Here is a 21788-nt window from a genome sequence, read left to right as displayed (position 1 = left end):
TGAATCAGCCTTCACTTTCTTTTTCTTTTCTTTCTTTTTTTTTTTTTTTTTTTAACGTTTATTTATTTTTGAGAGAGAGTGAGAGACAGAGCACCAGAGAGAGGAGCAGAGAGAGAGGACACACACACACACACACACACACACACACACATACACACAGAATCCAAAGCAGGCTCCAGGCTCTGAACTGTCAGCACAGAGCCCAACGCGGGGCTTGAACCCTCGAACCGTGAGATCATGACCTGAGCTGAAGTCGGACGCTTCAGCTACCGAGCCACCCGGGTGCCCCTAAGCAAATTTATTTTAAAAGGAAACTCTCTTGGGGTGCCTGGGTGGCTCAGCAAAGCCTCGCTACTTTAGTCCAGCACATAATTCAGCCGGGGCCTGCACCTCTCCAAGGCAGGGCGCTCACCAACCCTCAGGGCCACCTGTTCGAGTGACACGACGCCCCAGAAGCATTCCTGGTTTCCCTATTCTAAGTGACCCCGTTCAAGGCACTTCTAGGGGTCGCAGGCCCAGGCCCGAAGGTTTTGGACAGTCAGGGCTTGTCTTCTCTCAGTGAGCTGCCCCGCGTCCGCGGGAAGCTTGGCACCGAGGAGTGCCCCAGCCCCCCCGCCCCCGCTCCGCGTGACCCCGACCGGGAGGCACCGCGGCGTCCCGGATGCAGCACCCGCAGCGGCCACACGGGGGCAGCAGGCGAGCGCCCTCCACGCCGCCCGCCGCCTGAGTTCTAGCCCGGGGCCTTTGCCTGGACTCTTCAGAGAGCAAAAGCCTCAGGGAGAGGACTTGGGCCTGGGTCTGGCTGTTACTACCTGCTCTGGGCAGGTCACCTCATCCGGGGAGCCTCAGTTTCCCCATCTATCAAATGGACTAGGCTGCCTACAGGGGACTTTTTTGACCCTGGCAATCCCTGAGTGAACGTTAGTAACAAACAGAGAGGGGCTCTGTGCCTTGGTGTCCGGGCTCAGACGGTGGGGTCCTGCCTCCAACTGACAGAAGCCTCTTATCTCCAGGTGGAGAAAAGCTGGGAGACGGAGGGAAGTCCCTTGAAGTCACACCTGACCCGAAGCCCAGCCCGGGGCCTGTGGGAATCCCCAGGTACAGATGAGGAACCCGAGCCCCCAAAGGGGAAGCGATGTGCCTGTGCTCTCACACTGAGGACAGGGCAGAGGTGTGCCTCTGTCTCTGACCAGTGCTCCCTGGACCTTTAAGGGACGTTTAAGTCCATTCTGCACACAGAGGGACCAGGGAGAGGCTCCAGAGGCCCCATGGGAGGTCCTGGACTCAGGGGACAGCCCCCCTTCACAACCTCTGCAGTGTCGGCCCTGCCGCCCAGCACCTGCCTCCCACCTGGTCCCCTTCCAGCTGCCTCCTCATGGCCAGCCTAACACAAGCCCCTTCCATCCCCCGCAAGAGGGAGGACAAAGCTGGGGGCGCCTTTCGAAGCCCCTAGGCATGGCCCCTCTCACGCGCACAGCACAGCAGCTACAGGAGGCAAACGAAGATACTAAGGCTCAGAGTAGCTCAGAGGCAGGCCAGGACTTGAACCTCCCTGTCTGCAGGCCTGTCTACACCATCCAGCTGTCATACCTCAGGGCAGGAAAGAAAAGGCAGAGGGGATATTTGCCGAGCCCCTAACCACGAGCCTGGCCCTGCCCTGGAGTGCTTGCCTTACTGGGTGCTCCGGTCCCCGTGGGACACAACACCAGCACCTGTCCCACTTACAGACGAGGATGGGGCCATGGCCACTACGAGTGAGCAGGCTGGCACCATATGACCCGGGTCAGCCTGGCTGACACCTGGCACTGAGCCTGGGGTCTGCCCTGTCTCCTGGGCAGGGGCCCAGGAGGCTGCTTCCCCATGTGGCCTCAGATGGGGCACAGTAGGGGAACAGGTTTCTAGAGTGGCCTGGGTGAGTCAGAACACCTCCCCGTGCCTCAGTTTCCCCAGGCCTACCCACTCACAATGCAAAAAAGTACCGAAGAGAGCCTCCCAGCTGACCCGGGTAGCGTGTTCCAGATAGTGCCAGGGTTGGGGGAGAGCATCAAGGGCCAACCCTCCAGTACCCCCTCCCCAGGTTATGGGGGGGGGGAGGGAAGGCCACAGAGGGGACAGCCAGGGCCACCAGCATCGAGGACCATGGGGAGGGGCGCAGAGGATGAGAGGCTGGTGGCATGGTGGCGAGAGCTGCGGTCCTCCCCCACCACCCTGCCCTCAGACCCAGGCAGTGCCCAGCCTTGGCAGAGGTGGTAAAAGACGTGATCCCGGTCTGCAGGGACCGCCCTGGTCAGAGAAATGTGTCAGCGGGAAGGCTAGAGATTCCTCCCCCTCTTCATCATCACCGCCATCATCATCATCATCATCATGGACTTCCAAGAAGTTCAAAGAATTTCCTCCCCTGGCCCCAGTTCAAGGCCACACTATTGAAGCAGGAGTGCTGGGTGAGAAGCCCTCTGGAGCCCCCCCTCTCCCCCCCCTGCGGTGCGTGGAGCAGGGGGGAACCTGAAGCTCATTTCGTGATTCTCTGCCTGGGGGTGGGGGGGAGAGATAGAGAATCAGAGTGGGGGAGAGGCAGAGAGAGAGGGAGACACAGAATCGGAAGCAGGCTCCGGGCTCCGAGCCATCGGCCCAGAGCCCGACGCGGGGCTCGAACCCACGAAGCACGGGATCATGACCTGGGCTGCAGTCAGACGCGCAACTGACTGAGCCACACCCAGGCGGCCCCTCTGGGCTTTTAGAAACAGGTCGTATGGTTGCACTCGCATGCGGTACCCAGAGGAGTCAAATTTGTAGAGACAGAAAGAAGGGTGGCGGCCCCTGGCTGGGGGGGACGGGTTAGTGTTCCGTGGGCACGGAGTTTCAGTACGGGAAGATGGTGGTGGTGGTGACAGGGGCACGGCAGAGTGAATGAATGTATTTAGTGCCACTCAAAAATGGCTAAAATAGGGGCGCCTGGGTGTCTCAGTCGGTTAAGCATCCGACTTCCGCTCAGGTCATGATCTCACGGTCCGTGGGTTTGAGCCCTGCATCCGGCACTGTGCTGACAGCTCGGAGCCTGGAGCCTGCTTCGGATTCTGGGTCTCCCTCTCTCTCTGCCCCTACCCTGCTTGCACTCTCTCTCTCTCTCTCTCTCTTTCTCAAAAATGAATAAACATTCAAAAAAAAATTTTTAAATGGCTAAAATGACAACTTCATTTTTAAAAAAATTTTTTGATGTTTGTTTTTGAGAGAGACAGAGGTGAATAGGGGAGGGGCAGAGAGAGAGGGAGACACTGAATCTGAAACAGGCTCCAGGCTCTGAGGGGTCAGCACAGAGCCCGACGCGGGGCTCGAACTCACGGACTGTGAGATCATGACCTGAGCGGAAGTCAGACACTCAACCGACTGAGCCACCCAGGCGCCCCTGATTGTTTTCATTTAAAAAAAAAAAATAAACAAACTGCAGGAAATCAGGCAGGCAGAGCAGGGCAGTTTTGAGCAACTTCTCAAAGTTGTAGAAGAGGAGGGAGAGTGTGTCCCCAAGAGGCAAGGGGACTGAGTTGGGAGCACAGAGTGCAAAAGGGGAAGGAAATGGGGCGCTGACGGGGGACAGGCAGGCGGGGCACGGCTAGCACACTCACGACTCCCTTGTCACTGTCATGCAATGTCCCAACACCTCCCAACCCATCCGAGACCCCAACCATCCCAACACAGAGTCACGCTGGGCAAGACGCTCTATGCTCCCAAGAGCACAGTCATGGTAACTCAGGGAGTCTTAGAGTCCTCCTGCCCCTACCCCAGCTGTCACGCACACCCTTGGCCTCTGGGAAAACCCTCGGTCCTGTCCTCTGCTAAAAACCTTCTGGGACCCCCCATAGTCTGCAAGATATGACCCAGAGGCTTTGTTCTGGCATTTAAAGCTCCTGGCCCCTGGCCCCAGCTGACCTCTCCCGCCACCCCGCGAGGGCCGCTGGGCCCCACCACGCGCAGGACCCTACGCTCGCCCTGTGGGCACCCACGACCACCTCGAGGAGCAGCAGCCTCACGGGAGCCCACGTCCTGCCGTTCCTTCCCTCCCTCCTTTGACTCTGGCCTTCCTGCCTCTAGGAATGCCCCCTCCCACCCTCCAAGGCCGACCTTGCCCCCACTTCTGGGTGCCTCCTTCGTCCTCCCCCAAGGCCCTGTGACCTTCCACTGGGCAGAGCCGGCTTCCCACAAACTCCAGGCTCTTCCTGGTGCCAGCGCCCAGTAGGGGCTCCGGCACAATCTGCCGAGAGGTTTGTTTAAAGCGGGCTCCCTGTCCACCCTCTTAACTCAGTGGGAGCAAATGGGGCTGGCAGAGAGTTGAGAGTCTGGAACCCTGGGTTCCTGCCCTGTCCCGATTTGCTGTGTGGCCTCAGGCAAGTGTCTCCCTTCTCTGGGCTTTGGTTACAACCTTCTAGGAAATGTAGCCTCCTGAGTAGTCAGTCCCAGGGAACACGTTCGGTCACAGAGTAGTAGAGGTGGGGCCGAGGGCGTCATCAGAGCCATGATCTGAGGGTGGGGCTCAGATGGTGACAGAGCCAAAGTCACCACCGCCACAGGGGAGTTTTCTGGGTGCTCACCCCCACCCCCCAACCCAGAGCTATGCTCGGCACTTAGCTGAGGCTGCCCTGCCCTGCCGGAATGTCAGGGAGGGGCCAGAGCTTTGTCCCTACCACCAACACCACCTTCATTGTCATCATGCCCAACTCCATCATCATCAAGAAGTTCAAAGAATTTCCTTCTCTTCAGGGCATCTCTGGCCAGAGACGAGCCAGCTCTCTGTATACACAGAGGGCTGGACAAGAAGACCTTCCTAGGCCGCTGGAATTGGGGCTGAAGGGAAGCGCCTGTGTCCCCGTCCTCCTCAGGCATGCGAGTGAGGGAGGGGACCCCGCTTTACTGACCAGGTGTTGGGCTTTCTCTCCATAAGCTTCCAGGAAGGATTCTCTGCCCATCTTACAGACGGGAAAACTGAGGCTCGGAGAGGTCAAGCTTGCACAGTTGTGAGTGCACGAGGTGGGGCTTAAACCCAAGTCCTCTTGCCTTCTGTTCGCTCACCGCGATGCTGCTGGGAACGTAGAAAAAGCGAGAAAACCTGCCTCTGAGAGCTGCTCCTTCCACATCCCCGAGCGTCCATTCCCCCTGCCCGTGACCCGGTGTGCTGGGAGGCCGGGGCAGTGCGGCAAAGAGCCAGGCTCTGGGGCCTCCCTGCCCGGGGTTCACATCTAGCTCTGTCTCTTACCCGCCCGGTGAACTGGAGCCCCAGCCCCCAGGCTGGCCGCAGGGCTAAGCGGGTCAGTGTGTGGAGAACAATTAGAACGGAGTCAGGTACACAGCAGGCCCTTGAGAAGCATCAGCTGGCGGAATTCTCTTTTTCCAGCCGGGCAAACACCTCCTCGTCCTTCAGTATCTTCCTGACCACCCTCCGGGGCCCAGCCCTCAGGTCTGCTGCTGGTTGAATAGGTGACTCCACGACAGTTTCCTCCTCCCACTACTGCTGGCCATCTCCTCACCTCCCAGGACTTTGTGGAATCTTCCCTGACCTCCTGCTGCCTCATCTCACAACTCCCTGAACCTAGATTCTCCCCAGTCTGCATCCCTCTACCCTTCAAGCACAGGGTGAGGCTCCTCCTATAATCTCTCCACCACCCTGCACACCTCCTGGCCTCAGTCCTGCTCTCCAGGAGCCTGGAGTCCTGACCTGCCCCGCCCACCGGCTCTGTGATGTTGGGCAAGACTCTGCCCCTCTCTGAGCCCCGGGGGGATATCAGCTGTACGAGGGGGAAGAGAACCCACGATGGCTCTGGGTATTAGAGAGGGTGGGGAACTCTTCGTAAACTGTAGAGGCCGGTGCACTTTGGAGATCTGTATTAGGGGGTGCTAGATGCTAGATTAGGGGGGTGCTGGGATATCATTCCACCATGGGTTAGTTAGAAACCCACCCCCCCCCACAGAAGAACTAAGCTGAATGTCCCAGCTGAGTGGGAGGGCAGCTTGTGTCCGTGGCCTGGGACCCAGAAGGCCTGGGGTGAATTCATTCCGCCCCTGGCCTGAGCCCTTGCTCTGGGCCAAGACATGTGCCAAGCATTGGGACCAGGTGAAGCCACAGTCTGCGTCCCACAAGAGCAGAGAGCCTTATAGGGAAACAGTTCTGGAAACCCTTCCCTACCACCCAGTGTGAACCGGGAAGTCGGGGCAGGGAGGCGTGACTGCCGTGGAGGGCAGAGTGTGGGGGATCCTAGAGGACTTCCCAGAGGAAGTGGCCCCAGGGCCAGACTTGGCAGGAAGCCCCTGCTACACAGAGTGAACCTGACTGGTAGGAGCCTCCAATGCCCCCGGCACTCCTTGGTAAACTCTAGAAAAGCTTCAGAAGGAGGCAAATTAAGTCTTGAAAGAAACTGCCATGATTCAATCGGAAAATAATTTCGTTAATTATTCCAGTCCTATGACTGCTCATGCAATCGGCTTATCCTTTTTCTTTTTTTTAATAAAGTATAATTCAGGCAAACAATAGTACACTTCGGTCAAATAACCAGAAAGTTCAGGATGAAGCATGGCCGGCACCAGTTGAATGAGAAATCCGTCACGCCTGCTGGCCAGCTGGGGCTGGCACTGTGTGGTGACAGGGCCGATAGGAAGGTCATGAGCCATGAATGTGAGCTAGACGTTGGCTCCCCACCGCACCCCAGCCTTGGAAGCTCAGGGTGTCATTCTCTGTCTCTGAGTCTCAGTGGCCATATCTGAAAAATGGGGAGGCTGCCATGAGGATTAAATCAGGAGACCAAGAAGGATGCCCTACCAGAGGACAACCCTCCTCTCCTGCCCTCCTCCACCCTGGGCCGCCTATGAGAGGCACTTACAAACTGGACACCCGCGGAGCCGCTCTCTGTAAAACGGACCCTTAAACTTTGAATTGCATGTCATTTTTGGAATGGAAAATCTTTGCACGTGGATCAAAGTCTGAAAGTTACCAAAAGGGGTACGGTAAAAGTTTCCGTCCCGTGCCTTGCCCCCAGCCCCCCACTTCCTCTCCTGGAGGAGACGGCCACTCAACAGCTTCTGACACGGCCGGCCAGAGACGCACGCGTATGATAGAAACAGAAGAAAATGATGTGCGTTCTTTCTTCTCCCTGCCTTTTTCCATAAAGAGACACCGACGCAGCACAATACTTTGTGTAGCCCTTTCCCCATTTGTAAACAAAGAGCTTCCTCGTTTACGTGACTTCCTTATGGTCCCTTGGATTAATGTTCTATGATTTACTTTCTCAGCCCTTTTACTGATGGACAAAAGGTCCATCAGACACACACACACACACGCACACACACACACACACACAGACTCTGCTATGAATAACACTTTCGATAGGCCATTTCCCTCCTGCGCGATTATACCTGTAAGATAAATACCTAGATTTGGAATTCCGAGGGCAAAGGAAATGTGCAGTTGTCAATTTGGTAGATGTTACCCTCCTTAGAGGCTGTTCTCGTTTACTCTCCCACAAATGAAGGTGCCAGTTCCCCCGAGACTTGCCATCAGTGTTCCCAAAATGTTGTAACTTTCCTCACCTGCCGGCTGAGTGTGGAATCTCTGTGTAAATTTTAATTTGCATTTTTCCTATTTTGAATGAGGCAGCAGTCTTGACCTGGGTTTCGGAGACCTTTGTATTTCCTTTTCTGCAAATAGTCTGTGTGTATTCTTATTTTCTTATTGATTTCCAGGTGTTCTTTGTATATGAAGGACAGCATGATTTGCACATTTTTTTCCCCTTCTGGAGGACTGGACTAGGTGACCTTTCTCCTTTCTAGGGCAAGAGCTAATGACCCCCAGGTCTATCTCCATCCGTTTTTCTTAGGCATTTGAGGGTAGGGACCATACCTGGGTGCAACATCCAGGCCTCCCAGTGCGCTGAACGCTAATCTCCAGACTCCTATCCCAGTGCTGTCTGTACTCCTCACTCTGTAATAAGCCTGCATATTCTAAGTACGTGATGGGCCAAACCACGCCCTCTCTTCCTCCTTCCCAAAGACACACGTTTGTGAGAATATGTCCATGGTGAGGAATGGAGTCTTCGACCACAGCCCAAGTCACACATCAGGCCTTATTCGTACGGTGGGCTCATTCCACTGCCTTTAGTCCCCGTGGCAAACTCCTACACATACTTGAAGGCCCAGATCCAGTGATGCTTCCTCTGGGAAGACTTCCATGACTCCCATATCTTTTTCTCTTATGGTTCTGTACACCTTGTTTGTGTCTATATTTAGCAGAGCAAGAACTGTGTTTTCTCCCTTTATCTGTCGTCTCGAATCTCCTGACATGGATTGCCAAATGACTCATCAAAGAAAGGCAGGTTTCTTCACCGGTTTGGGCCTTAGTTTTCCTCATTTGAAAAGGGAGATCAGGGGCACCTGGCTCAGTTGGTTAAGCACCTGACTTGGGCTCAGGTCATGATCTCATGGTTCGTGAGTTGAGCCTGCATTAGGCGCTTCGAAGCCTGCTTGGGATTCTCTCTCTCCTCTCTCTCTCCCCCTCCCCCTGCTTGCTCGTGCGCTTTCTGTCTCTCTGTCTCAAAAATAAATAAATGTTAAAAAAAAAAAAAAAGAGCAGACTTAGGCTGTGATTATCAATGGATGTTAAAATCACTGGGTCAGATGTTGATGGGTAACTTTATTTATTTTAAAAAAAATTTTTTTTAACGTTTATTTATTTTTGAGACAGAGACAGACAGAGCATGAACGGGGGAGGGTCAGAGAGAGGGAGACACAGAATCTGAAACAGGCCCCAGGCTCTGAGCTGTCAGCACAGAGCCCGACGCGGGGCTCGAACTCACGGACCGCGAGATCATGACCTGAGCCAAAGTCGGACGCTTAACCGACCGAGCCACCCAGGTGCCCCGATGGGTAACTTTATAAGAGACAACAAGGCTAACAACACCTAAAGCCGCCGATCGACGTTACCATCACTAGAAAGTAAAGAGCCTGACACCCCGCAGCTCCTACTCTTATGCACCAGGAAGAAGACGACGTCATCTGTGGAATATTCTTGATAAAATAATCGTATCCAAATCCAATCAAGCCTCCAGCCTCAAAGTCCACATTTCGATGACCAGTTTCTAGGAAATCTGGGGGATAGTGGAACACGTTAAAAGACACCACAGGGATGCAATCAAGCAACTCCAGACTGGGAAACTCAGTCTGGAATATTATTCAGCCATAAAAAGGAAGGAAGTACGGACAACATGCTATGTGGTTGAAACTTGAAAACATGATGCTAAGGGAAGCCAGACACAAAAGGTCTCATATTGTATGATCTCATTTATAGGAACTATTTCCCATCGGCAAAAGGCAAAAGTAGATCAGTGGTCCCCGGGGACTAGGGGAGGGCAGAAATGGGGAGTGACTACCAGTGGGTAAGGGGGTTTCTCTTTGGGGTGATAAAAATGTTAGAGAATTAGGTGGTGGTAATGGCTGCAAACCATGTGACTCTACAAAAAGCCACCAAATTGTACACTTTAAAATGGTTCATTTTGGGGCGCCTGGGTGGCTCAGTTGGTTAAGCATCCAACTTTAGCTCAGGTCATGATCTCACGGTTCGTGGGTTGGAGCCCCGCGTCGGGCTCTGTGCCGACAGCTCGGAGCCTGGAGCCTGCTTCGGATTCTGCGTCTCCCTCTCTCTCTGCCCCTCCCCCACTCACGCTCTGTCTCTCTCTGTCTCAAAAATAAATAACAACATTAAAAAAAATTAAAATGGTTCATTTTATGGTATGTAAATTATAGTGCAATGAAAGAGAGAGAGAAAGAGAAATGTAAGAGATATATCAACCAGATATAATAGGTAGTAGGCCTTCGGTGGCTCGTGATTCAAACAAACCAACTAGAAAAAGACTTTTCTCTTAAAGCGTTTCGTATTTATTGTGGGGGAGGGGAGGGGAGAGAGAGAGAGGGAGGGGCAGAGAGAGGAAATCCCAAGCGGGCTCCACGTGGTCAGTACGGAGCCCAACAGGACACGGGGCTCAAACTCATGGACCATGAGGTTATGACCCGAGCCGAGATCAAGAATCGGGCACTTAACCAACTGAGCCGCCCAGGCGCCCCAGGAAAAAGACGTTTTGGAGGCAAATTAGGGAATTTGAACGGGGATTGCCTCTTAAATAATTTGATGGAAAAAAACGGTGTTACTATTGCTAGGTGTAAGGAGGGTATTATGTGTGTGGGTTGTTGTTGTTGTTCTTTTACAAACTCTTCATCTGTTAGAGGTAATTACTGAAGTATTTATAGGTGAAATAATACATCTGGAATTCCCTTTAACAAAATGTAGGTGAGGGATGGATGAAACAAGAATGGAAAATATTGATGTTTGTTGAAAATGAGTGCTGGGTGCATGGGTTTGTTACACTACATTCCCTCAACTGTTTAGTATTATTTAAAATGTCTAGGGGCGCCTGGCTGGCAGTGAGGCATGAGACTCTTGATCTCAGGGTCATGAGTTCGAGCCCCATATTGGGTGCAGAGATTACTTAAAAATAAATAAATAAACAAACTTTAAAGAAATAAAATAAAATACCTATAATAAAAGGTAAAGCAATAAAGGGGTCGGCTTTTGCTTTCTTCTTTATGTTTTATGGGTCTCTCCAATTTTCTATAATAACTATATATTGCCTTTATAATCAGAAAAATATATTAAGGCTACAACTAATCAACGAGGCTGAGTTAGCTGACCTCTCAACTTTGGAGCTTGGTCTCTGGAAAGCTCTATCTTCCCTGGGTCCCACCAGTGTGAGTCAGCCTCAAAGTCTCCCAGGCAGGAGGGAAGGACCCACCCACAGGGAGGAAGGGGGGCATGCTGAGACTCTGTGGTTCCCTCTCACAGTGTTTCTCCTCTTAAAGCCCAAGGATGGACAAACCCTCTCCGTGGCTCCCTTTAGCCCAACTGAGGCTGGTAGCCCTTTTAGCCTGGTGGCTAATCAGGAGGGTGCTTAAAAGTGCCCCTTGGCCTTGAAAGAGAGAAAGCATTTCTGACCTTGAGAAACAACCTCTCAGACCTTGGTTTCTTCATCTTGTATCATGAGGAAAATAGTAATTCCTATTATTCAGCGCTATTGCAAGGATTACGTGAAAGGGGCTTATCCTAGATTCTAGTAAGTGGTCAATTAATGAGAACATTTTATGAAATAAAGGAGCTTTGGGGAACCTGGGTGGCTCCGTTGGTTAAGCGTCCGACTTTGGCTCAGGTCATTAGCTCACGGTTTGTGGGCTCGAGCCCCGCATCGGGCTCTGCGCTGACAGCTTAGAGCCTGGAGCCTGCTTCGGATTCTGTGTCTCCCTCTCTCTGCCCCTCTCCTGCTCATACTCTGTCTCTGTCTCAAAAATAAATAATAAACGCTAAAATAAAGGAGCTTTATAAAAGTGATATAAGCCCATTAGAAGAAAATGCAGGAAAATAGAAGGATGAAAAAGAAGCCTCCTAGTGCCCCCACCCAGAGAGAACCACAGCGAGAATTTCTTTCCAGGCTCTTTCCTGTGCGTGAGATTGTGTTCTGCTTTTAAGCGCAACTGTAATCCTGCTGTCAACACATTTACATCCTGCTTTTCTTCTTGTAATAGTATAACACATTTCCTCATATTATTATAAGCTGTTTGTAAACATCCCTTTTAATGGCTGTGTAATATTCCACTGTGGTTTGTGCTGGTCACCCCTGCCCTGGGGTTTTGGACACCTACACTTACTTCCAATTTTCACCATTATAAAGAACACCACAATAAATAAATAAATAAAGCAAGCAAGCAAGCTATAGGAACACCTCGATGAACATGCATTCTGAATGACTTCCTTAGGTAGATTTTCAGAAACAGAATTGCTCAGGGTGCCTGGGTGGCTCAGGTCGTGATCTCACGGTTGGTGGGTTCAAATCCCCCATGACGGGCAGCTCACAGCCTGGAGCTTGCTTTAGATTCTGTGTCTCTCCCTCTCTGCCCCTCCCCCCCCCCAAAAGATAATACACATTAAAAAAAATTTTTTTGTAATGTTAAAAGGAAAAAGAAAAGAAAAGAAATGGGATTGCTGGGTCCAAAGGTGAGCACATTTTTAAAGCTCTGGATAGGCGAGGCTGGATCGCCTTTTCAAAGAAGCGGTGCCCTTTCTTTTCGCCACAGCCGGCAGGTTGGCGTTTCCAATACAGAACTTTGCCAAATATAAGCAATCTCGCATGATATAAAGTAGGTGAAAATAGTTTTCTGACCACAGGTGTCAGATGCCCGATTACCTTTTCCTAACCCCCAAGGGCTGGAACCACATTTCTTGGTTACTCACCATACACCCCCATTCTGGTTTCCTTGGCGGAAGGGGTCGGAGGAAGGGTCCTGGGGGAGCACCCAGAGGGGGGTACAAAGAGAAGAAAACACTCCCTCTGTCCCTCGGACGTCACTCCTTACTTCCAGTGATTTGAACCTGGAACCTGCGGACCTAACAGTCCCTGTAAACCCGGGTGGTGGTGGAGGGGTGGGGGTTGGGGGGGAGCAGTAGGGATCCCCGCTCTTTCCAGGCTTCTCAGAGGGACCCTCGCTTTGGAAAAGTAGTACCTCCCCTTTCAGCCCGCCCACCCCCGGGGGGAGCACTCGGAGGCTCCCTTTGGTCGGTGCGGCTGGTGGCTGGGGGCTCCGCCCACGTGGGGCGTGCGGGGCGGGAGGAGTGTCCCCGGCAGCTCACCCCGCAAGCACGACAATCACCACCGCCTGGGGCCGGGAAGCCGGGGCGTGGCCTGGAAGCCGGGGCGGGGCCGGGAAGCCGGGGGCGGGGCTGGGAGGGTGGCGTCACGGCCCCGCCCCCGGCCGGCTCCCTCCTTCCTGCGAGGCGCCGCCGCCGAGTCCTCACCTGGAGGGACAGGTGTGCTCATCTCGCGTCTCGGGAGGCCGGCCAGCGAGTGTCAGGTGAGCGTTAGCAGGAGCCCCGGCTGGGGGCTGGGAGGAGGGTCCGGGGTGGGGGGTCCTCACCGGACGCAGAGGAGAGCCTGGTCAAAGCAGGCTGGTCAGAGAGACGGAGCTGTGCGTGGGTCTGGGGAGGCGCCGGTTGCCCCCAAACTCCTGCGATGCCTCTTGGCCAGAGTCACGTTGTACTGAAAATGTAGGCTTTGGAGGGATTGGAAGGAGAGGAAGTTGAAGTGGAAAACAGCAGGTTTCCAAGTATTTCAGCCACAAAGCTATCATTTTTTTGGACCTGGTATCTTTTCTTCGTCGTAAAAGTAATGCGCATGGATTGACTGTTGGGCAAATGGAGCAAAGTAGGAAAGAAATCACCCGTGGTCCTAACACACGCACGGAACGACTGTGGATGCTGCGGTGTATTTTCTTCCAGCGTCTTGTTTGTGTGCGCGATCGTGTGACTATAATTTTATCATACTGTATTTACAATTTTTGTGTCTTGCTTTTCTCCTCTTTACGTTGTGTCAGGAGCATTTTCTCGTGTTGTTATTAGTCATCTGTGTGTGTGTGTAATCATTATTTTTAATGGCTGCATAATGTTACATTTGAGGGAGGGGCCGTGGCTGGGTGCTCCTCTGAACCCTTGCAGGAAGGATTTGAGGGGGAGACGGGGGAAGTGTCAGAGGAAAACACGGGCTCTGGGTCAGGCCAACCTCCACCTCCAACACTGGGATCTCGAGAATGATCTTTGCATCAGTTTCCACATCAGGGAACTGGATCCATAAAGCTACTTCCCCAGAATGTTGTAAGGATTAAGTGAGCTAATTTATGTAGAAAGCCTCCCACATCATCCCCGTGGTTCTGGAAGAAAAAGGGTCCACATGTTTGTGAGTTTGGAGGAGGGATTTGGGCCAGCCAGAGCTGCTGAGGGAGTAGACGAAGAGCTGAGGACAGGCTCCCCAGAATGGAGATGTCTCTGGGTCTGGGGCCGATGGGCTCATATCCGCTGTGTGGGGGCCAGGCACAGACAGGACCCTAAGGCAGGGCTGCGACCTCCAGGCTCCTAGAAGGGTTCAACCCCTTGGGATTAGCTTCCGGAAGGGCTTTGAAGTGAGAGGACTGGAAGAAAAGTAGGAGGGGAGAGTGAAGGTGGAGCTTAGGAACCAACCCCTTGTACAGATAAAGAAACTGAGGTTCAGAGAACAGGGGATCTGTTCAGGATGCACACAGGTAGCAGTAACAGAGTAGGTTTAGACCCAGGGCTCCTAACCCCCACCCTCACCCCACCCCCCGCCCCAGGGATCTCTGCAACAGAGACTACGGGATGCTGGGGGAAGGAGGAGGTCAGGGTTGAGTCATCACTGCACTTGGACTAGGCTAAGGTATGCCTAGAGAAAACAGAAGTCTGTTCTTTGGCCTCCGTTTCCTCATCTGTGAAATGGGATAATAACTCCCCCCCACCCCCACCCCCCTTCCTAGTACCCACTGCCAAGCTTGTCCATTGACGGGTAGCCAGGGCCTCCTTCCATTTTTAGGGCCTGTTCAGTCTCTGGTCATACACCCCCACCATGACCCCCTCATCTTCATGGCCCCCTGGCCATCTTCAGAGAGGGATCTGGGTACCTGTCGGCTGAATCTGGTGAGTACCTGTGGCCACATCTTGGTTAGGATGAGAAATTCCATACCTCATCTGTTTCTAGGCCCGAGAGATTTTGCTCTGTGTTTCTAATTTGGCCTTCCTGGAATGTCCCCCTACAGCATGCGACTGCATGGTGGGAGTTTCCCAAGTGCTAAAAAAATCTTGTAGTGAGGGTCCCCGACCCTCTGAAGCCACCTCTTTCTGCCCAGCCTGTCACTCTAGGACAGTAATAAGGCTGTCAGCCTCCCCTAGAAATTTTAGCAGTCTCCATCTTAACCCTGGTCACACTGATTTCTAATGACTTCTTCTGGGTTCTGGGTCTCCTACAATAGATGCACTTCCCTAGGGCACAGCCCACCCCAAGGCCCAGGCCAGGCCCAGCTCTGCTCCCTGTGACTGCATCAGTAATAACTGTATCTGTCATTCAGGTGCCAGACTCCGGGCTGCAGGCTTTATGTGCATCAACTCTCGTAATCCAATGGACATTCCATGTCTTTCTTTTCTTTCTTTTTTTTTTTTTTTTCAAGTTTATTTATTTTTGAGAGACCGACGGAGCAAGCGGGGGAGGGGCAGAGAGAGAGGGAGACACAGAATCCAAAGCAGAATCCAGGCTCCGAGCCGTCAGCACGGAGCCCAAGGCGGGCCGAGCTCAAGAACTGTGAGATCATGACCTGAGCCGAAGTCAGCCGCTTAACCGACTGAGCCACTCAGGTGCCCCTCATGTGCGCATTATAAAACATACATGAAAATAGAATATTTGGAAAGCTAAGATTGGAAACTTAAATAAGAATACAAATTCTGATCTTTCTTCCCACACCCCAGTAGATTGCCTAGGGAACTTCCTGGGCGCTGGCATCTACTTTGGAGACAGCTCCGTTAGTGGTCACCAGAATCCCCTGAATGCTTTTCAGCGTAGGTGAGCAGACTCACGGTGTCCTGAAGGGGAAGGGGACCCGTTCCTCGGGGCCTCAGATCCGTGCAGGTTCCTGTTGGCGCGCCCCGTGGGAAACGAAGGCTGAGTGGGGTACAGTCCCTAAGGCAGGGTGAGGCCCCGGGGTGGGTCTGAAGGGTAAATTGGAGTCCTTCCTAACCTTTGTGAATATTAAATCATGTTCTGGTACACTCTCTCAGTCTCAGGTTTCTACCTGTAAAACAGGTGGGGTGATCTCCGGCTCATAGGCTGGCTGTAGAATTAAGCACGAGCCAATGAAAAGTGCCTATTGTGGTGCCTCATGGTCAAGCAAATTCGAGTTCTCTCACTCTCTCCCTCTTCTTCCTTTCTGTGTGCAGAACTCCAAGCTGTTCTGAGCAAAACCAGTGGATAAATCCCATATTTAGCTGCTTGCGATTAAAGACCCTTCGTGCCTCCATCTCCCTCATCAGCCTTCTCCCCCCAGGGAGGGGGATCCTGGGTGCCATTTGACTGGTCTCCCTACGGTGGGGCCCCCCCGCTTCAAATGTCTGAGATTCCTACCGTAGCGTTGGGTTGGCTCGGGCTGTTCCTCTCCACCCTCCAAATCTCCCCACCTTCGAGCCCCTCCTCCTTCTCCCTTCCCCAGGGGCAACTCCCCAATTTCTCCAGGGAAGGGGCTTGGTGGGCAATCTGGTTAGAAGAGGCCTCAGGGACTTATCTGGATGCTCATCCACGTAGCACTTCGCATAAAGTTAGAAACTCCCCCGTTGTGCATTTCACAGGATGCCCTCCCCGGGTGCAGGGTGAGAGGGGCGGCCGGCCACCCCGTGGTGCCACTCCCCCCCACTGACCCCAGGCCACGTGGACGTGACCTGTGGCGCTCACTATTTAGCACTAAGGTCCTCTCCGGGATCCTTCATCCATCTTTTTTCCTGTGTATACCCAGCTGCCCCAGGATTGTCAATTGGAGGCGAGCAGGACTCGGTGTGGATCTCTCAGGCCCCGTGAGGAGTAGGCATCAGGAAATGTTTGTGGACAGACGTGTGACATGGTGAGATGATGAGTCGCCCCAGCTATGCTGAGTCGAGAAGTGTTGCTGTGGGAATTGGGATCATTAGCCGTGGCAATCATCGTAATTCCCGCGGCCCAGTTAATGAGTGGTTGTGTGTCCCAGAGATGGGATTCCTTGGATTCCCAGAGGATGGAAGGAGCACGTTTTGGAGAGAACTGGCCGCAGTGCGAACGGGGAGGTCGTGTTGAGCCGAGGGGCAGCGAGGTGACAGGCCGAGTTGAAGGAAGGATAGAGACAGAGGCGGGAGAGCGGGGGTGAGGAGAGGTGAAGCCGGTGGCCCTTTGGTGACGCTGGGGTGCCTGTGCCTATAGCGACCGGCGTTCCCAGCTCCTCTGGGAGTTGATTCCCCCAACAAAGACCAGCAGCACAGGGAACCCTGAGAGAGGCTTTGCCCCAAAGGAAGGGGGGGAACAAGAGCCCACCCCAAGAAGGGGTGGACGGGGTGGGGAGGAACCACAGGATAAGTAAGGCCTGTCCCTAAGGGAAGGCTGTCAGGCATCGTATGGCCCAGGGATGGAAAGTGCCAGGCCCTCGCCTCCACTCCTACAACCACACACCCGCAGCAGAATTTGCTCATTGTACAAGTATTTATGGGGCACCCATTACCAATTGGACACCCACAGGAGCATATAAGAGGACTTCTCTCTCCTGGAGCTTATGTGTAAGGGCATTCAAAATAAACAAGTTAATGTTTTCAGCCTGTAGTAAGTGCCATAAAGAAAATAAGATGGGGGCGCCTGGGTGGCTCAGGCGGTTGAGAGTACGACTTGGGCTCAGGTCATGATCTTGCAGTTAATGAGTTCGAGGCCCGCGTCGGGCTCTGAGCTGACAGCTCGGAGCCCTGGAGCCCGCTTCGGATTCTGTGTCTCCCTCTCTCCCTGCCCTCCCCCACTCACACTCTGTGTCTGTCTCTCAAAATAAATAAATAAATAAACAAAAAAAAAAAAAGAAAAAAGAAAAGAAAAGAAAGCAGGATGATCCAGTAGGAAGAGGCAGAGGGGAAGGAGGCCTGCTTAAGATTGTGTGGTCAGGGCACCTGGCCGGCTCACCCGGTAGAGCATGTGAGTCTTGATCTCGGGTTGTGAGTTCAAGCCCCTTGTTGGGTGTGGAACCTACTAAAAGACTGTGTAGTCAAAGAAGGCCTCTCCAAGGAGGTAACTTTTGAGTTGTGACTTGAACACCAGTCATTGTGTTCAAGCCATTGAAGATCTGGGGGGGGAGATAATTCTAGGCAGGAGGAATGGCAAATGCAAAGGCCTTGAGGCTTTTGAAATGCAAGAAGAAATGAAAAAAGATAGTTTGAGATGTGGTCCGAGAGGCAGGCCAGGGCCAGAGCAGAGCAGGCCTGGGAAAGAACATGGATCGCACGCTAAGGACAGAAAATACTGGTGTATTTTCGGTAGCCAAGGGGTGTGATCTCCCAGGTAACAGACCACTGTAGTATCCGAGTGAAGGATGTAGACAGTGAGAGGTGACTGGGTTCAGAGTACAGTTGGGAGGTGTTGCCGGTGGGACGCATACAATGTCTTAAATATGGGAGTGGTGGGGCGAGAAAACCCTTTCCCTCTGAGCCCACGTGTGTGTGACCTCGGCATCTTTCTCAACAGAGTGCCCCAGATGTGGAATGTGTAGACCTTCCCCATCCAGTCCAACCCTTAGTTTATAGATGGGGAGACTGAAGAAAGGGCCTTAGAGGTCTCCTTGTCCAGCCCCTCAGAGAGGGGCTGCGAATTCTCCAAATTCCTGCTGAAATCCAGTGGCTGAGCTGGGACTCAAATGTGGGCTTCCTGGCCCCTGGTCCAGGCCTCTCGCTGCCGTACCCGGCTGCCTCACCACTGAAGCTGGAGGAGGAGGAGGAGGGAGGAACCACTGCCGGAGAAAGACCAGGCATGGCGATGTGGTGAGATCACCAGGAGAAGCATCTAGAGCCAGTGGAGTCTGGAGAGGCCCGGGCCAAGTCCCTTGCAGCTGCCCTGAGAGCAGTCAGAGGTGGGTGGAACATCATGGAAGAGTCTGGGGGCAAGCTGCCAAGGCCTCGCTGGGCGAGAAGAATGCACCAGGGCAGCATTTTCAGGCTGGCAAGCTGGAGGAGGACCCCTTGGAGCAGAGCCTGTGGTGGGTCATTGACCCTCGGGGGTCGTGGGAGAGGCACAATTAGCAGCTAAGAAGAGGGAGACTCAGAAAACGCCCTGCAGGGGCATCTGAGAGCCAAGGCCATAGGTGAAGACGCAGGGTGGGCAAGGCCAGTGGCTCACCTGGGCCCCCCTGCGTGTGCATACCTCCGGCCCACCTCCACTCAAGGGGACGGGGAGGGCAAGGGAAGAAGAAGCCGGAGGTGATGCAGCCTGTGTGCTAGAAGTCCGAGTCAAGTGGCCTGGATTTCCCTCCCTGCCCGCTCTTCACAACATTGTCAACATCTTCCTCTCCCTCAGGGCCTCTTCTGGGCTAACTTGCCCGTGCATCATCATCTGTATTACCCCCATTTTACAAACGAGACTCAGAGGTTAGGGAACTTTCCTAGGGTCACACGGTTCAAAAGGAGCGAAGTCAGCCTTCGAGGCCAGCTTCTTAACCACAGTGGGCTTCCGTCTTGGGCTACCTTTGTGACTTTGAGTGAGGCTCCCTGGGGCTCATTTTCCGCCTGTAGAATGATCGAGCCGGAATCAAGGAGCCCCCTCGGGCCCCTGTGGCTCTTGGTGGGGCCCAGAATTGCTTTTCCAGGAGAGGGGCTCAAGAGTCTGATGGAGGGGCCGGGGACTCGTCTCCGCCCTGTGTTCTCCACCAGCTTGGGAGAAGTGGTTAGGGGCGCAGATTCTGTCGGTCTACTTCCTCTGCTGAGGATGGACGTGTAGGTTGGATGACTCAATGCGGGTAATGTGTCCTATAGAGTGCCTGGCACACAGTAGGCGCTCAATATGTGTAGCTCTTGTTTTTTCAGAGAGAGTGAAGGCTGTCTCTTCACAGACTATTCATTCGCTCAGTCAGCAAATATTCATTCACACCTCCTGTGTGCCAGACGCTATTCTTTTTTTTTTTTTTTTAATTTTTTTTTGATGTTTTATTTTATTTTTGAAAGAGACAGAGCGTGAGCCGGGGAGGGGCAGAGAGCGAGGGAGACACAGAATCAGAAGCAAGCTCCAGGCTCTGAACTGTCAGCATAGAGCCTGATGCGGGGCTTGAACTCACAAACTATCAGATCATGACCTGAGCTGAAGTCGGCCGCTTAACCGACTGAGCCACCCAGGCGCCCCGCCAGAGACACTATTCTTTTTTTTTAATTTTTTTTTTTTAACGTTTATTTATTTTTGAGACAGAGAGAGACAGAGCATGAACGGGGGAGGGTCAGAGAGAGGGAGACACAGAATCTGAAACAGGCTCCAGGCTCCGAGCTGTCAGCACAGAGCCCGACGCGGGGCTTGAACTCACGGACCGTGAGATCATGACCTGAGCCGAAGTCGGCCGCTTAACCGATTGAGCCACCCAGACGCCCCAAGAGACACTATTCTTGATACTGGTGACCAGTCGTGTCCCCAAAATAGCAATAATGCCCTGCCTTCATGTAGCTTTTATTCTAGAAGGAGACTCAGACCAAAAAAAAAAAAAAAAAAAAAATTCAAGTAAGTATCATGTAGAATACGTTATAGAGAGATATGTTATATAGAGAATATGTTAGAGAAATGATACATAGAGAATATATTATAGAGAGATAAGTGCCAGGAAAAAATGAAGCGGAGAAAGGGGGAAGCAGTGCCCTAGTGAGGTCAGGATCTTCAGTTAGGACTGGAAGATCTCTCTGTGAAGGGGGTGAAAGCCAAGACCTCAGGGAGGTGAGGGAATGAGCCATGTGGGTGTCTGAGGGAAAAGCATCCCAGGCAGCAGGAACAGCCAGGGCTAAGGCCTCGGCACAGATTGCATAGGGCCATTTGAAGGACCTTCCCTGATGTTTAGTAAACCCCAGGGTGCCCACAGTCAAGACTCAGATTACAGATCCCTTTGGGAGGACTGAAAACTTCCCCCCCATCTCTGGTTTCTTCTGCAATATTGTTTTGTGGTCTGGCAGTTCCAGGGCATTCCTTGAGATCCCCAGCCAGGTGTTCCAGGGTGCCAAGGAAACAGTAGGGTCAGATTGGGAGAGTGCTGGGGAGTCTCTCCTCCCGACCCCGGTGCAGAGCAGCCAAACTCCAGGGTGGGGCCCATGTGAGCTGGGACCTATTGTTCAAGGTTGATTGCATCTTCTGGGTGAGTGAGTGGGTGTGCAGGGAGCGGACTGGGGTGAACTCAAGCGGGCCGCACCTTGGGTGTTACGTCCCAGGAGGAATCATTGAGAACCTAGTATGAAGACAGAAGTCAGGCCCAGAGGCTGCTAGAACTCCGTAAGCTTTCTCCCCCCCTTGGAACTGCCTCCATTCCTCCACTCAGTTTTGTGTCACATCTCAGTTTCTCCTTAGAGCTGAGCTGCAAAGCTCTTTAGAAGGACCCTGGGGGGCTAGTCTTCTAGGAGTTTAGGAAAGAGGAGAACTGGGGCCCACACATAGGTAATCAGAGTCTGGGTGTGGGCGGTGGGTGGAGACAGCAGGAGAAAGCCTTGGAGCAGGCCTTAGGGGACAAGTAGATCTTAAGACTGGGTGGCCAGGAAACTGACCAGGATCCTTCCGTGGGGGGTGGGGGTGTGACAAGATTGGACAGGGAAACTGGGACTTTGTGGTTAATGCGTGCCCTTAGGCAAGCACTGTTAAGAGCCTCAGATGCGGGCTCCGTGCTCTGTGCTGTGTAAACTCAGGGAAAGAATAGAGTAGGATTTAATCTGTTGTTGTCTGAGAGGTTAACCACCTCCCCCAGGGCCAGGTGCTCCGTGGATGCTAAAGCCGGACCAGTCCCTTCCTGGAGAGGGAGGCCATAATTGGGAAGCAGAGCCCAGGTCGGAGGGGTGGGCGGTGACACAGGGGTGCATTCCACCCTTGCTCAGTACTTCCAAGGGTCCTCTGCCTGGGGCCCCAGGCCTGGGCACCTTGTGTCACTTTAGGAGAACACGCAGCCCCATGGAGGGCTGGCATCCTTGGACACTGGAAACAGAGCCTCTGGATTCAGGGTTGGCGAGATTGAGATGAGAACAGATGACAAAGGGCATTGGTATGTATCACAGGGTGGTGGCTGGCCTCTAGGACAGGGTCACACTTGGGGACTTCTAGGGGATGAAGGAAGTCGTAAAAATGGATACAACAGACTCACGTAAGGAAACGAGATGG

The sequence above is a fragment of the Panthera leo genome, chromosome B4 (genome assembly GCF_018350215.1).
Source record: "Panthera leo isolate Ple1 chromosome B4, P.leo_Ple1_pat1.1, whole genome shotgun sequence".
Lineage (NCBI taxonomy): Eukaryota > Metazoa > Chordata > Mammalia > Carnivora > Felidae > Panthera > Panthera leo.
This window is presented reverse-complemented; position numbering follows the sequence as displayed.